Genomic DNA, 16836 nt, shown 5'->3' with positions numbered 1-16836 from the left:
TAGTTCTTAATGTGTCCCTATTATAGGTTATGAAAGGTTCATATTTTGGTTTTGGGAGACCCAAACAACAGGGTGACGTGCATTCAAGGTAAAAAAAACCCAAACAAAGAAAACTTTAATTTCTTATAATACACATTTTGTTTTTACCTCATTTGACTCCCAAACCATTATTCAACAATTAATTTTTCCAAACCCCTTTGGTTATTGGTTGATTTCATTTGGAGCAGTGTTTGTGAGCTTTTAATGCACCAAAGACAGGAACCTAGTGGCAAAAAATGAATTGGCATTTTCATTCAGAACAATGAAAAAAGACCAACAGATAGGCAGACAATATGCTAATGTCAAAGGCATGGGACTCCTTTTAAAAAACGACTCGTTTCAGTGCTTCAGAGTCCACTCTTTCATTTGAGAGACTTTGTGTTTTGTGTAACATGCTGCATGAAAGGTAATTTTCGAAAATACATAATACGGGCGCATTAATAGAATTATGAAAATTCTATATATATTGTCGTCGTGCAATAGAATGAATCACAGAAATTTGGTCGTATCGACCACCCCGAGCAACAGATATGACTCATTTGCTGCATTTCAAGTCTTCTGATGCAATATGATTGCAAATAGTTTAATGTAGCGTTCCACAGAAGAAAGATAGGCACGCAGGTTTGCAGTTAAAAGAGGGTGAATGAGTAATAAAAGAAGTCTCAATACAGCCCTTTTGTACCAGGGAAAGGTGCCAGCTGACATTTTTCTCTTTTTAAATTTCTCTTTTTTTATTTTAACAAGCGCGGCGAGGAGAACATGTGTTTAACAGATAGTATGCGGTGTGCCGTTGCATGACAGCAGAGCAGGGACGGTGGTTAGCGTGTGCTATGAGCCATGGTTGGGTGTCACCGCTTAAACAAAAGCAAAGACGCCTCACCTAGTCAACCTGTGTGAAGCGCTGTCAGCTGCCATTTCACGAGAAATGGATAGTGAAATGGTTTTTTGCGGCCCTATAATTCCTTTTACACACACGCACAAGCGCACACACTCTTACTAACTCCTCTCCTGCTCAATTTTCAGTTTGTCTGCCTCTCATACGAAATTAAATTGCTTTCTCTGCTGTGAAGCATTTCCATGTGTACCATCAAGCGTTTTATTTTCAGAATTGCTTTCTGAATGCCCTCCAAAAAAGCTCACGCGCTCGCACTATTCCTTATCCTCATCTTCACACGAGCAGTGCTGAAAAGTGGAATTTGACTGCGTTCGACTGCGTCGGTTGCTCTCTTCGCATCGGTCCCAGGTCTCAGGCTCGTTGTCCTCTCGTGTTAAACCGTGTCGTCTCGCTCAGGCGCTGGAGTCGCAAGGTTCTGGGTTGTTGTTGCCATGGGAGCAGGTTCCCGAGCGATGCTGCCAGCTCTTTCCAGCCTCGAGCTTTGCAGTGGGTGTGTGAGAAAGCGGGCATCATTGGAGCCTGGCCCAGTCTCTCTCTTGTCTTTTTTTTTTTCTCTTTTCCCGCTCTTTTAGTCTCAGATGGCATGTCTTGATATGAATCTTTAATGCCCCAGTTCCCATATGCCACCAGTTTACTTTGCCATTTTGCCATGGGAGTTGTGCCCTCACATATTCGCATACAGAAACCACACTCTATAGATCAACAGTGCTTATTATTGATGTTTGTGTCGGGGGTTTGCTTAGTCAGTAGAATGTTGTTTTATGGTGCGTTTGTTTCTGAGAAAAATACGTCAGACCATTCCTTTCAGTATCCTTCCTGATTACAGGCTCTTGCTGGTATGTCAAGAAAATAACAGAATATATCAAATATATAAAACCAATTTAAATCTGTAGTATTTTAAAATAATATTATATGGAGTATTTTTTTTTTTATTTATTATATTTGAAACTTGACTACACCACTGTTGAAAAGTACGGTATAGGTAAGAATTAAAAAAAAGTTATGCTTAAGAAAGCTGCATTTTTTTTGATGATAAATATTTTAAATACTATTGCAATTTAAAATAACTTTTAATATGTTAAAACATAATTCATTCTATGATGGAAAAAGTAAAATTCTCCATGTTCTCAGTTATCCGATGCGCTGATTTTAGAAACATTTCATATGATTTTTTTTTAATGTTGAAAACAGTTGTGCTGCTTAATATTTTTGTGTAAAAAATTTTGTAAATGGCAAAAATTGGAAATGTGACCAATCTTTTTTTTAACATTGTCACTTTTGATCATTTTAATTATGTAATGTGTCATTTTAATGAATGTAATTAGTTTATTTTTAAAAAAGCCTTAATAATGTTTAATACCAGTTTAGCTTGTTTTTAAGAGCGTGTAGGATGTTGTACTTACTGGAAAACAAGACCAAAAATGCAGAATGATACATCGCTAGCCATCGGCTAAAACATGCTCGGTCTTGTCCTCACAGGTCAACAGGGTCTGTGAATGTGTGTGCTGCTCACTGTTATCACGTTCTCACACACACACACACACCTGTAAAAACATGGTCTCTGAACCATGCGGTAGCTTCATGAAGTCTTGCTGCAGTTAAGATCGCATTTATCACTCTGTGTGTGTGTGTGTGTGTGTGTGTGTGTGTGTGGCTTAGGGTTTCAGTGCCTGGGAGTCATAGCTCTAGAGATGGAGCGGCTAGTCGAGACAGGAAACTTGGAGCTCTGTGGTTATATGTGAGGCTGGTTTTTGGTTCATGGGCCTCTGCATTCCTACACGGTCAGATGTGAGAGACACTGAAATCGCATTTTGGTTTTATTCGGATCTTACATGATGTTAACATGTTCATCACCGAACATGCAAGTGCCGGTGAATTTCCTTAGAAGAAAATGTATTTTTAGCTTGTAAAATGTTGTCTCTGCACCCTCCCTTTACACCTGCTGGTTTTGACTTAGTAGCTATTATTGATAATGTTCTCACTCTGTAGTTTTCGAAACAACTCAATTCAAAACCCAACTAGATTGCCTCTATTATAATCAAGCGGTCCTGGAATAGCTCAATGTGACGCACATTCAGTTAATGGACACACTCGCTTATTTTTGACACGCTGCCGTTACTCCAGCCACTTTATTTTTCCTGTTGACCTGAAATGTGTGCATGAATTGATGGATTGATTTAGTTTTCATTATATTTGACGTATTTGAATGAATGAACAGTTAATGTAAATACACATGCGTTTACATTTGTATAGAGTTTTGCAAAATTATATAAAACATATATCATATTTGCATATATAAAATATGTATGTCTGATGCATATAAAAAATAGTGCTGGGTAACAATTAATTGCGATTAATCATATCCAAAAACAATCATAATGTGTAATTATATAATTATATGTAATTATATAAACACAGCAATAATAAAAAGGAACATATTACATGGAAAGTAAACAGTAGTCTAGTCGGTATTTAAAATCATATGTAAGTGAAATAAAAGCCACCTCGGGAAGGATCATTTTTAGTGTTTAAAAAAATGGAATGCGAAAGCGTATACTCTAAAGGTCAGAGTTCACCCACAGTGGGTCAAAGTCCTGTTTGGAAGAATCTCTGGAATGCTCTGAATGTGAGGGTAAGCACTTGAGGTTGGTCTTTTGACAGTGCTGTGCTAATTGTTGATGGTGTCAGATGTAACATTTACCTCCTGCTGTCCTGCCCATTTTGTTGTCACACACACACACACACACACACCTCTGTCAAATCATCATAGCTGTGTGTGTGTGTGAGGTCACAAATGGCTCCCTCAGTGCTTCAACCTTAAATCTTTGTTGTGTTTGTTTTAATGCATATGTGTGTTTCTAAAGAGCGTTTGGTGGTCTACAATTGTTTGCAGACCTCGTCTGTGTGCGTGTGTGTTCTAGATCGTAAAGGTCATCTCGTGGTTCGGTGGTTGCTTCCAGACAGTGTGTTTTGCTCTTTGTATGTGTGCATGGCTTCTTCATTACTTCCAGCCGTAAACTTTCCCAGCCGAGTCTCCGAGCCCATCCTGGCCGAAGATCTTTCCCAACATCACGCTCACCCTCATTCAGCACAACTCACCCTCCTCCTCCTCCCCCTGGATCTGGATGGATTGATGCTTGGATGAGGGAACGCCAGCAAAGGATCTGCATTTTTAACTTCCGACCCTGACGTCTCTTTCATCTGTCGATCAGCGCCGCGCGGTTGCGGTGCGAGTGTGTTTAATGAGTGGTAACTGCAGGTTTTGAAGTTTTTGCCAGTTTTTTTGGTGGGTTTTTCGCTGTTGTGTTGAGCGCCAGGAGCGGACCGACTCTAGCTGCGGGACAGATTACTGAAACAGCCCTCCGCTTCCTTCTGGAAAATATTTTTAGGAACGCTCGGGTTCTGGCACGTCACGCCTCCCGAGTTTTGAACAAAATTCTGAATGTTTTGGACAACTTACGCCTAAAAGCTCTGATTACGGACAGCCTTTGTTCCTCACTGAGGCTTTTTTTCTGGCTCGCTGGCTCCTAAATGCCTCAACGCTGAGTTTATGGAAAGCCCCTTTTTGGACTTTGTGCTGTTTGTTGATAAAAGTTTTCGTGTGTGTTTTGTCTGCACGCATGGATCAGATCAGATCTTGCAGATTGGCTGGAAAGAAAAAAGAATGACTTGCCTTTTGGCCATGAACCTGTACGTGCATGTATGTGGGTGTGTGTTCGAGGAGGAAAGCGACAGAAAGAGATCAGAATTCAGAAACACGACTACACACATCTGCTTCTCATTGCTCAGTCCACGGCGGAGCCAAAAATGATGGTGACTGGCAGCACAGACGCACTGAAACACACTGAATGAGAACATACATACATTGGCGCAGCAGTGAAATGGAGCGTGGGGTTTCAAGCCCACCTCTCTGCCCACACCCAAATCCCTTTGACCCCTGACACCGAGTCTCTGAAATCATCAAACAGCCCAGGGCAGCCTCGGCATATGTGAAAGACATCAGAATGAATGGACACACACACACACACACACACACGAATTATGATGGGAAGATGCTGGCAGACATGGATTATATTCAGAAAAGCAAAACAAAATGGGGATAGAAGTGAGTGGATGTTCTATTACAATTAAGTAATATAAATATTGATGGGTCACATAAATGAAAATTGTCACATGAGTAGAAACACACACACACATATTTTGACATCAGGGTGTTTGGGTGAACTATCAAACATTGACTTTGTAGATTTACTTTGTAGTCCGCTGCTGATTACGGAGTACATTGTGAAAATTATAGTTAGTTATATAATCTAAGTGGCTCATTTTAAGGTTATGTATTCTGACTAGTGCCGTCAAATGATTAATTGTGATTTAATTGCGTCCAAAATAATTTTTTGCGTACATAATATTAATTTGCGTGTTGTAGATCACTGACAAACTATGCAATATTGCGTTCAGTTTCGTGGGTCACCGCACTACTACTTTCTACTTTATTTTTTTTTCTCTAACCTGTTGTAAACCTACCAAAGCCTGGATTGGAAAATTATTTTCATGACATTTACATGGCCGTTCTATATTGTGAATATAGTTAAAGCTAAATGGCATGGCATTAAAGAAACATTATTATTTTCAGAATAATATAATATACAGTGAAGTGTCTGAAATCTGACTGAGCATTTAAAAATATATAATTGCCATTATTATTATCATCATTATTATAACTATTAGCTTTGTTCTGTTGTTTTTTTTCCCCCATTACAGCAAAAATTCTAATTAAATTTCACAAAAAAAGTATATTTCCACAATTCCTCCAATGAGTCGGACTATGTTTATCTTATGAACGCAATGCTTGCTCTGAGAGAAGAGAGACAGGTGTGTGTGTGTGTGTGTGTGTGTGTCCGCATACACGGATAAACGCTCTTCCGCTGATGCATGGAGCAAGTGAGCGCGAGTGTGTAAGTGTGTTTAATACTCTTGAGGGACTCTTCATCTGTGACGTTAGCACTAATGAAACATGTCTGCCATTTCCCCTCATCATGTTGTTCATCTGTAAACCACATTCTCTCTAGGTTAAGTCAGGCCGTTCTGCTTTTGCTGTAGATTACTGTAATTTTCACAAAAGCCGCACACCAATATTTTTCTCACAGATGGCTTGACCACAAAGAGTCTGGTACCAAGTCGAGTCCGATAATTCTTCTTTTAGTATCGACTAGGTTTCAGGGCTTTTGACATCCCCAATTCTACCTCGTATCGGTTTCGCTGTGAGCTTTATTAGGCTCGCTTTGGCGAAGCCTGCCTCTGTTGTTCCTTTGTTTACAACACTCACTGTTGGACAAAATAGGCCCCGTCCAATCAAAGTTCCTCTTGCATGGGATTCAACCCCGCATTGGAAACACATTCACAGCTGTCATGTATTGCTCACTCATTGACGACGCAGCCAGTACTTGACCGTGTTCAGTTTATTGTCAATATTCAGCAGTTTAAAGTCTATTGTGGTCTAAATTATGGCTTTTGTAATTCTCTCATAGGTTTCATTGGAAATTTAGCATTTAAATCATGGAATCGGGCTGTGGAATAGGCTAAGCCGAGGCATAATTGACTTTAGCCTCGTTTGAGTGCCTGCCATAGAATTGGGAGTGTGCTCATTGGCTTTTTTTTGTGCGCGCTTCTCCGTCCATTTGATTGTAATAATGCCCTTTGTTCTTTCTTTTTTCTTGTAGTGTTTCTACAGCAGCACTCAAGAGGATCAGAGGAAACAAAAGAGGCGGAGGAGGGCAGAGAGAGGGGGAAAGTCAAAAGTAAGTGGCGAGTAAGTAGATGTAGGACTGTGTTTGACAGTAAGAAGTGGGGATGGGCAAGTTAATCTACATTTTTGCTTCTAATTTCTCTCTTAGCGTTACCGTTTTGTGCTTTAAAAGGGATAAATACTAAGATGCAGCTTTGCAGAAAGGGTTCTGGCATGCTGACAGCGTGATGTGCTTCAGCGCGCTGTTAGACTGTCAGAGACGTAAACTCTCACAGTGAAGTTTAAAGCATCGCTCTTTAAAGCATATCTTCTGTGTCCATCCCAAAAGCACTTTAACACGTTCGTCACCTGAATGTGTTTCAAGACAAGTTTTTTGGACCTAAAACCACCTGCTGTGAAAAATATAGTGATTGTTTTGTGCAATAATGTATTATAGTACGTTTATATCTGCACATAAATATACATCTCGGGCCTTTATAACTGTCAGGCATGATATTTAGGTACCATAATGGTTTACCACCCCTGTTTTTTGGGGGGTTTTTTTGAGACCCATTTATCTATATCGGTTGATTTTGAATATATGTTGTCCAATTTTGGATGTTATAACACGTAATATTTAATAAATATATCAAAATGAATATTCATGTCTTATATCACCCCCACACACACACACAAAAACAATTGTACGTGTTTATATATAAATATATGAAAAAATTGTGTGCATGTGGGTATATATACACAGGTAGAATAATGCAGAATTTTTATGCTTTTTATGAGTTGTTGTTCATCATTTGCCCTGTTTTTGAAACTATGCATTCTATGCCCATACTGTAAAAATAAATGTGTCTGAACTCATCACCGTTTAATTATATGGGTCTTGTCCATAAGTAATTGTTCAGAAAAGTACTCGGCGAAGTTGATTATAAAAATGTAGATTTCCACGTTCCTCTTCAGGTGCAGTGGGCAAAAGGGGAGTAATTTAATAGAATAAATTGCTTTTCCTTTCTCTACTTAACAATCTGAGAATCACACTAAGTAGTAGAGAAGGCGCCTGAGAGCTGTAATTTCTCACGAGGTTGTCTTGAAGGTTTCTCTAGCCACTCCCTGATCTCCTGCTTTTGACTCGCGTCTGCTATTGGCTGCCTCGGTCTCTGCTGTCCTTCAATAAAGGATTGGATCCATGCTTTTTATACAAAGAAGGTCAATGAAACATGAAACCAGACCCTCCAACCACAGAAAAAAAAAAACGCAGGCGCTTTCAATACTCTAAACACACTCTGTCTTTCCACCCTCACCTTATTGCATTTATATTGAAGCCTGAGGCAGTCTGCTTTTTTTCACGAGGCGGCGAGGAAATTCTGATTGCAAAGCAGATTATGAGCTGCTCTTGATTTCGCTATGAGATCCCGGCACCTAGTTTTTCTTTTTGCCGGTTATTAAGCAGGAACGGTGGACACTGAGCTCCTATTACAGAAAGAAAGTATTAGCTTCACATACATAAAGAGAGAGCGAGACCTTGGTAAATGCTGCTCTGCTATCGCAAACCATTTTTCATAAAAGCCTCAATGCGGATTTCGCCTCAGTCGCTGACAATGATTAATAGCTCCTGTCAGTCACGTCACTGTGATAATAAGTGTGTGTACGCGTTTGTTTCTCAATAGGTGATTACACCCAGGAAGTGTGCGATATTGAGTGTAAATTCTGCCTTTTGCACCGCTGGAAAGTTATAGTAAAGCATGTTCACCAGCTAAACTTTCACCTTTACAGAGAGATAAACTCATCGCTTCGGGCCATTTCCTCAGGCGTAAAATCGTTTTGTACCGTCAGTGGTATTGATGTGACTGGAATGAATCAAAAGAAGCTGAATCAGAAGTTTTTTAGCAGTAGCTGGAAAAAAAAATCTTTCTTGTAACGTTTTGCAAGAAAGAAGTGTCTTAGGTTCACCAATGCTGCATTCAATTGATCAAAAATACAGTAAAAAGTTCGAAAGTAGTGCTATCAAATTGTGATTAATCCAAAAGAAACGTTTTTGTTTGCGCTCTATGTATATTTCTTAAAGCCCTTTTAGGATGTTTCTTAACGTTCAGTTGCATCATCTAATAAAAATCAGTGGGCGAAAAGCCTTGAGCAGTTTATGCAAAAAAAATCAGTTCCGCTCATGTTTTATGAATTAGGCTCAGTGTTCGTAAATCTAATTGTAAATATAGTATTTATGGACCAGTCGATTAGCATACAATTATCATTCAGATGGCCTGGAAAAAAACTCCAGTTTGTTTGTGATCCAGATCACAAAACCCATGTAGCCCAAACTGCCCTACCGCAGGCTAAGGAGCTTCAGTCTGCCCCGTCTTGATGAATGTTTAACAGCTAGCCGTGCGTTTTGAATATCAATACTCTTGCTGACATGAGAGAGAACAAGTGATTATTTCAAACATGTCTCTAGATTTGGAGGAGGGCTGTTTGTGAAGTGCCTCTGGAGCCTGAAAGATTTAAGTGTGCGCTCGTGTATTTGTGCAGAGAAATGATGTGGGTCTGTGTGATTATTTCTCGTCAGCCACCGGGTCTCACATCATTTTACAGAGAGGTCAAACCACCCTCACCTCCTGTCCAACATGCTTATTTGCTGTAGGTCTTGTCGTTACTAGTTTTAATGGTTTATTCAAACAGCTGTGTTAAACGAAAGGTCTTCAGGGCCCCTCTTGGAGTTTAAATGTCAGGGAACTCTGTTTGAGCAGAAGTCCACTTTTTGGAGCCCAGAGGGCAAGTAATAACAAATTTACATTAAGTTAACTTTAAGTGCTGGGAGACTAGCTATGATTCACACAAACACAGTGAGGATGTGATGGAGACGTGGTGACTGGGGTGTTGTGCTTGGAGCAGTGCCATACACTCCTGTGCTTTGCATGTGTATGAGCAGGATTCGAAATTCACTCTCAAGATGGGAGTCTCAATTTCCTTTTGGTGGAAAAAATGCAACTAGTTCGCTTGTGTTTATTTATTTATGCTTATTCACATGCTTATTTATTTGTATGGATTTTTATCCATTATTTAAACATTTACATTGATGTTTCTATTCATTTTATTCACACATTTGTTTTTTAATACTTTTTTAATTGCATATTTATTTTATCTCTTTATACTTACAATTATTATTAATTTGCTTTATATACTTTTTATTTAAAGTTTCATTTGTGTATTTATATTTGTTTATTTTTCCATTTTTTTATTATTTCCACTTACTGATATGCTTTATTATATTATGATCCACTTTATACTATTATATTGTAATGATATTATATTATAATGTAATGTATTGTATATTTATATTTATTTGTATATATACATTTTAATTTTCTACTTATTTCTAATTTTCCTGTTATTATGTAATACTTGTCTACTTTGATCTTATATTCATTTAGTTATGTTTTCTTAATTGTTTTATATTTTAGTATTTACACTTATTTATATATTTTATTACATTACTATCAACTTTATACTGTTATATTTATTTGAAGAATAAATATAATAGTATATTTTATTTGCTTAAATTTGTTTTAAAGTACATTTTTATGACTATTAAGCAATATCTATTGACTCAAAATTTGCCATTAGCAGATGTGGCAAAAATATAATTTTGCACCGTGCGTGAATATGCATTTCTGCCAGCACTCCCTCTTTAATAGGGGCTCAGTTGCATTGTTGGAAGTCATAGTTTTGCCAAGTGACTCTGATAAAGTGGAACTCTGCGGTCTCATACATCCAGAGCTGGAGAATTACGACCCTTGTGTAATAATAAGCGACGGAGTCAGATATATAGCCCCTTCCTGAAATTATCGACCCTCTGCTGTGGAAGAATTATGGGCGTTCTCACCTGTCCTCCCACTAGTTCATAATCTGTGAGAGAGGGAAGCCTGAGCGGACGGGACAGAGAGAAAACTAGCAGTTTGCAGGAAATAGACCCAAAGCCTGGTCGTAGATCCAAACCAAGATGGTATCAGGAAAGATGCATGTTCCTCTCTTTTCAGAAGCTCTGTTCGTAAACTTAGTCAACAGATTCATTCTCTACGTAGACAGCATCCTAACTCAAATAGATCCTCATACATGACAGATTGTAACACTGTACGTAGGCAGCAAATTGTTTACCTCATAACTTGGTTGCAGTTGAGTGTGCTGTTAGCATGTTGCTAAGCTAACAGCAGGATGTTTGGAGTGTAACGATGCGCTCTAAGCAAACGTAATTAATTACTTGGAATGGCTTTTATCAGTACTTGTCTGTTTAAATGAAATACAACTTTATTCATTTATAGTCCGTATCTCTTTTGCCTCGACTGCCATCTTGAACTTGGTTCACTGGGATTGTTGCAGTGCATTCTGATTCTACATATCTACATTTGGCTAAAACAAGGTATCTTAAAAAGCATCTTAATTAACATCTCTATCTTTTGGAACAGCTTGCAAAGTCGATGCTTTAAAATGGTGTGCCTCAGTAGGTTTTGGAGCAGACTTGGAGTTTCTAGGTTGATGGATATATTTTGCTCCCTCAGCAGTAATAGTTGTGATCTATCCCAGAAGTCTGTGCTGCTGTAATCTATCCCACGATCCATGATCTAGCAGAGAGGCCATGACACGGTATGCCAGCGGAGGAGATGAAGCGTTTCACCAGTTATGGATGAGGAGGAGAAGTTGTTTTCCTTGAGATCCTGACAGACAGTAATACTCTGTGCTTTCTGATCCAAGTTCAGCCCCCATGAAGTTTTTCAGACCTGTATTTGGCTCTGGAGTCGATCCTGCATCATAGTTCGATTTAAAGCTTTCAGGGCACCAAACGGAGGGAGAGCATCAAAATCTCGTCATGCCTGGCAGGGGTAATTTGACCCAGAGGAGCTGACAGAAAGATTGGAAGGAGAGCGAGCGAGAGTGAGGTGAATAAGTGAAGGGGGATGAACGGGTAAATGAATTAGAGCTGGTTTCTGTCTGAGCATTTGCTCGGTAGAACATATTCACAGTGGCAGCCTCAGTCATCTTTGATCCTTCTGGATTTACCACAACAAATATACCAGTTTTCATCCTCTCATTTTAAAATTTGGAAATCATTTTAACACATTGGTATGCGTTTACCAAGCATTACCCAAAACCCTTAATATTAAAATTCTATATGTAATTTATCCTGTGCTTTTTTGTGCTACAGACATGAGTTGTACTTCAAATATATTCCATATTTTAGGGGAATACACAAAGCCCAAGGCTATGCCAAGTTTCACCATGATTAAAAGCTGGGGGTGAAAACTTTTGAACTCGAGGAAGATGCATTTTTCTTATTATCTTTCCGTTTAATACTGTTCTTCGGAGGCTGCAGAAGGTGCTTACATTTTTCTCCAGAAGACAAAATAAGTTCAATTTACCCTAATCTTCAAATTTCAAGAGTTTTCACCCCAGACTCTAAATGCATTGTTTCTTTCTGGATCATCAAGTGAGCATTTGAACCTTCTGTAATAGTTGCAGAATGAGTCCCTCAGTTGTCCTCAGTGTGAACAGATGGATCTCAAAATCATACAGTCATTGTTGGAAAGGGCTCAAATACAAAAAAATGCTGGAAAGCCAAAGAATTTGTGGGACCTCAAGGACTTTTCTGAAGAACAGCTGACAGTTGTTAGGATAAACAAAGGAACTTGTGAACACCTTTCAAAAAAACTGTATTAAGAATCAAGTGTATGTAAACTTTTTTTTTTTTTTTTTGTCATTTTTATAACTTTAAGCATTATTTTCTCTCCTGAACTGTGTAAACGCATTTTATGTGAATCATCTTATTCAGGCCACTACTAAATAACAATAACATGCATTTTGTACGATCCCTCTTATTTTGTTAAAATAATGAACGCTTTGCAGATTCGTAAACGTTTGACTGTTCTTGACTTTAAAATGGCTTGAGCATTTAAAGCGGCAGACGACATAAATGCGATGTGTAAAAAATCACTTAGAACACATTAAAAGCCACTTAGCAAACACTTTTGAATCACGGGACTGAGTTTTGCACCAGTAAGCACCATTTATTTCATTTTCAAAAATTTATGATCTCCTTGCAGGCCATATTGCTGCTCCAAGTAAACAGCCTCGTATCCGTCTACAAACTAGGTCGATGAAAGGTCAGAGGTCGTGAGAGCGAGCTTCTGAAAGGAAATCGACGGGCTTCCATGACTGTTTTGACACAGACATTGGCCTCCAAATGAGGTTTTAAATTCTTCCTCCTCCTTGAAGGTTTTTTTTTTTCTTCTTCTGACTCGGTCACATCAGGTCTTGGTGTTATGACAAGTGCTTCTTCCCCCCCGTCTCCCCTTTTTCCTCTGTCTTTGACAGACACAGACAGGTATGACACGTAACGATTCTGTTGACCTTTCACTATGTCACTTGGTATTTTGATAATAATACGGTTGTGTTCCCTCACCGTGACAATGTCTTTCTGGAAGCTCCTGAGAAACAATTAGCTGTCAGATACGGTGAGGCTGGCCGTGTCCCAAGTCGCCCGCTGAGGAGTTCCAGCTCTGACAGAGTATCGATTCTCCTTCCTCGACCATCCTCTTCCTCCTGCTATCTCAGACGCGCATCTTCCCTCCTCCGTTCTTTCCACTGGATGCAGAGTTAAAACTGCAGAAGGGAGGACGGATCTCTGTGGTACACTCTCTTATTCTGTCTCACTTTCTCTGGAATGATATATTGTTTTTTTTTAGAAATGATTTTCTCAGCCTGGGAAAGAGACTGCGATTCGGGCACTTTGTCAGATATATTAAAAGAAAAAGTTATGAGAGCAGAACCAGAGGAAGACGGATCCTTTCGCTTACTCGACAGAAGTACAGTTATTCCGCTAGTCATCATTTCCGGGGCTTTGACAGATGTCTGAGTGCTCGACTGCAAGCTGTCATTAAAGCAAAAGGGGAAACTGCAAATATAAAGTACTTTTGAAATTCATATACATTTTTCACTTTAACTTTTCACTTAGCCTGCTGTATATCGCGGTACACTGTTGTATAATGTAGAACGCTACATTGTACAATATATAATGTAACATTTTATAATGTTGCGTAATGTAATATTATATTATTACATCATATATTTGTGCAGGTTTGGGATTTTTTAGGCTTTTTGTTGTTTTGCTTTTATTTTTATCTTATGTTTTGCCTTAGTATCTCCTCTTATCACATAAATATAGGGTTGAGGTTGTTTTGGTTTTTTACCATTGTCATCATCAGAGTAGTTCAAAGGCTCTGTCCTGTGTGTGTGTGTGTGTGTGTGCGGTGCATTACTCATTCTTTCCTCACTTCTTTTTTTTTGCTCTTATCAAACTTTCAATCCCCATTAACACTGGCACAGAAGTTTTTACAAATCCCAAATTGCGAAATCTCTTTCTGAAATAGCAGTAGGAGGAGAAAGAGCAAGCCAGTGTAACCTCCCTCACTTCCTCTGACTGTCTATTAAAAAATTATGCCGCTCTCTGAGTGCTGCAGGCGGCATGTTAAACCGTCCACCTGCTTCCTGAAGTTCCTTGAAATCAGAGCATCTTTTTTTTTATTGATTGATCACGTCAAGTGCTTTGCTATGCTTTCTGTTTTTTTTTCTTATAATGCTCCATATACGAAGCATACATCGTAACGTAAACCCACGGGTCAAAACCAGATGGAGACTCTGCGTGTGTGTGTTTTCATTGCTGATGAGATCACAGGCCAGATTTCTCTGCAATCGAAACTTGTGGGCTGTGTGTGTGTGTTTGGAGGCAGACCAATATGCACACATACTGATTATAGTAATTGTGCACTAATGGAGATCGCTGCCACCACCAGTCTGAACTTCACTGCAGTCATCAGCCCCTAATCTCTGGTGCAATGAGTCACGGGTCTCTGTACCTGTCTCTAAAATGTTTCTCTCTTTTTCCTTCTCTTTTTGCTAAGTTGTTTCTGCATTATTCCCCATAAGCTGAATTGGTTTCTCAACAGCCTATTAAGAAATTATCAGAGCATTGCAGCCAGAACAGAATCCCACGCAGCCGGTACAGAGCTCCAGGCGGCTTGAAAATGCCCCGCTTTTCTTATATCTGCTGTACGGATCAGCAGCAGAGTGTTTAGACCATAAAGCCGGCAATTGTGACTCTCAAACCAGCTCTTTCTCATTATCTCTAGCTTATCTGGGTCAGAATTGCTCAAATATTTGAAATGTAAACTTTTTTTTTTTGGTTCTAAATTTTTTACATGTTTGTTGCTTAGGCTGGGTTCTGTTCACATCAGAAAGTTGCAATTACCAGCTTCCTGTTTGAAGCTGAAATTTCCTAGAGTTCAGTCATGGACATTTGGATGGAATCATAAGATGATTTGGATGTGGTTACATGCCGCTAAAGCAAACATAGCAGCTACCGTACTTTTAAGCAAATTAAAGAGCAAAAGAACATTAAAAAGTAAAGGTTAATATATTTATGTCCTGTTTAGACAACAAATTAAAACACTGGTGTGTAAAAAAAATCGAATAAAATAAGAATATTTTAAATGAATCTTCACTTTTGGTGATTGTACACCCGCAGAGCGAGTGCTAGCATTTTTTTAGACATCTGCCATGTCTTGTACAAACGAATGCTGTGTGGTAGATATCAAATAGGAATATTGCATATCCGATTCGAATGGAACGCGGCATTATTCCTTCCATTCGTTTGGGGAATTTGAAAAGAATGTGTATTGTAATACAGATTAGAGATTTTCCCCTTGCCTCATCACATGAGCTAGCATTAGCGATTAGCCTACTCACACCAGCTTAAGCCACACAATGGCTCAAACGAAAATAACCACTTGCCTTTTACAGTTACAGCTAAATGCAGCAGATATTATTACTGATTTAATATGGCTTGTGGGTTCTCGCTAGCTCTGTGGAGATGTGTGTGGTTATGTTATTGAAGAGAAAAGCTGGCATGGGGAATTTTACTTGGTTTTGCTGTCTAAATCACGTTGACTCATCCACACTTGGGAAGCCAAAGCTGATTTTCCTCCTTTCTGCTTAGAAGTGTGTGAAAGGGAAATGCTGAAAAAAAAAAAAAAAAAAAAAACAGGTCATACCAGCCTAAGGTGGTCAAGCTGTGTGTTGAAATACGGTTACATTTGAGTTGCGTTTCATCTTTCATCATTCATTCTTTGTACTACAGGTTCAGCAACCAATCATGCAGTCTGTATTCACAAAGAAAGACGTTTTTGTGCAGACATGAACTGTCATGGTTATTTAAACCATTTATTTAAAGCATTTAAAAACATATCCTAAATCGAAACAGTCACAATTTGGATTCATGGGAAAGTTGCTTCAAATTAATCTTAAAAGAGAATGTGTCTTAAGTATAGTATTCAGTTTTTTTACTTGTAACGTATCATATATCATATCATATCATATATATTATGTCATATATCTAGTCCTGTCAAGTGATTAATCACAGGAAATCTCTTCTAAAATATTGTATATATTTATTATGTGTGTATTTACATGTATATAAATACACATGCATGCATATATTTAAGAAAAATGTGGTTTATATATTATTTATTTCCAATGTAAAATATAAGAATCTGAATATATAAATGTATAAATGTTAATATTTTCAAAATATATTTTTATGTCTGTGTGTGTATATATATTTTGGATGTGATTAATCACGATAAATCATTTGACGACACTCATTTCTAGTATATAGCCAAACAGTAAAAGGCGTTATTTCGATTTTTTGTTTTTGTTTTACAAGTTTCTACTTTAAACTCTTACTTTGTTTCTCGGTTCAATCTCTGAATGTTTGTGACACATAATAGATTAAAGTTTGATGTTTTTAATTATGTTGAAGTGTTTCCTTATAAACTAGGACCACCGCGCAACTCTCTCTCTCTCCTAACAGACATTATTAGATTTACAGACACATAGACATATATTCAAATGAAATGCAACTCTGCATTCCTGTTCCAAAACATGTCAGTTTCTCTGATTGTGTAATCCATCCTGCTGGCTGAACCGGTTCTTCTCCAAACCATTCATGCTCGCGAGTCATAAATTAAGAAATTGCGTTTCATACAACCCTCTGCTTATCTTGCTCAAGTATAAAATGAGAGCGCGTTAAGAGCGTGTTGTTTAATTCCTAGTCTCCCTG

At 38.4% G+C, this 16836-nt stretch overlaps 1 protein-coding gene across 3 annotated transcripts in view; it reads left to right on the top strand.

Annotated features, from left to right (window-relative positions):
- LOC122342649 (plexin-B2-like) overlaps nt 1-16836 on the top strand; it is a 92547-nt gene that overhangs the window by 40720 nt on the left and 34991 nt on the right. For 2 of the 3 annotated variants that reach the window (XM_043236618.1, XM_043236620.1), the window contains one exon: nt 6655-6732. The gene's annotated coding sequence lies outside the window, so the exon portion shown is untranslated. Of the gene's footprint in view, nt 1-6654; nt 6744-16836 lie in introns of all 3 variants that reach the window. The other variant, XM_043236619.1, reaches the window with a different exon arrangement.

Source organism: Puntigrus tetrazona, chromosome 4 (genome assembly GCF_018831695.1).
Source record: "Puntigrus tetrazona isolate hp1 chromosome 4, ASM1883169v1, whole genome shotgun sequence".
Classification (NCBI taxonomy): domain Eukaryota; kingdom Metazoa; phylum Chordata; class Actinopteri; order Cypriniformes; family Cyprinidae; genus Puntigrus; species Puntigrus tetrazona.
The sequence above is the reverse complement of the archived record's forward strand: the minus strand, read 5'-3'. Positions and strand labels throughout refer to the sequence as shown.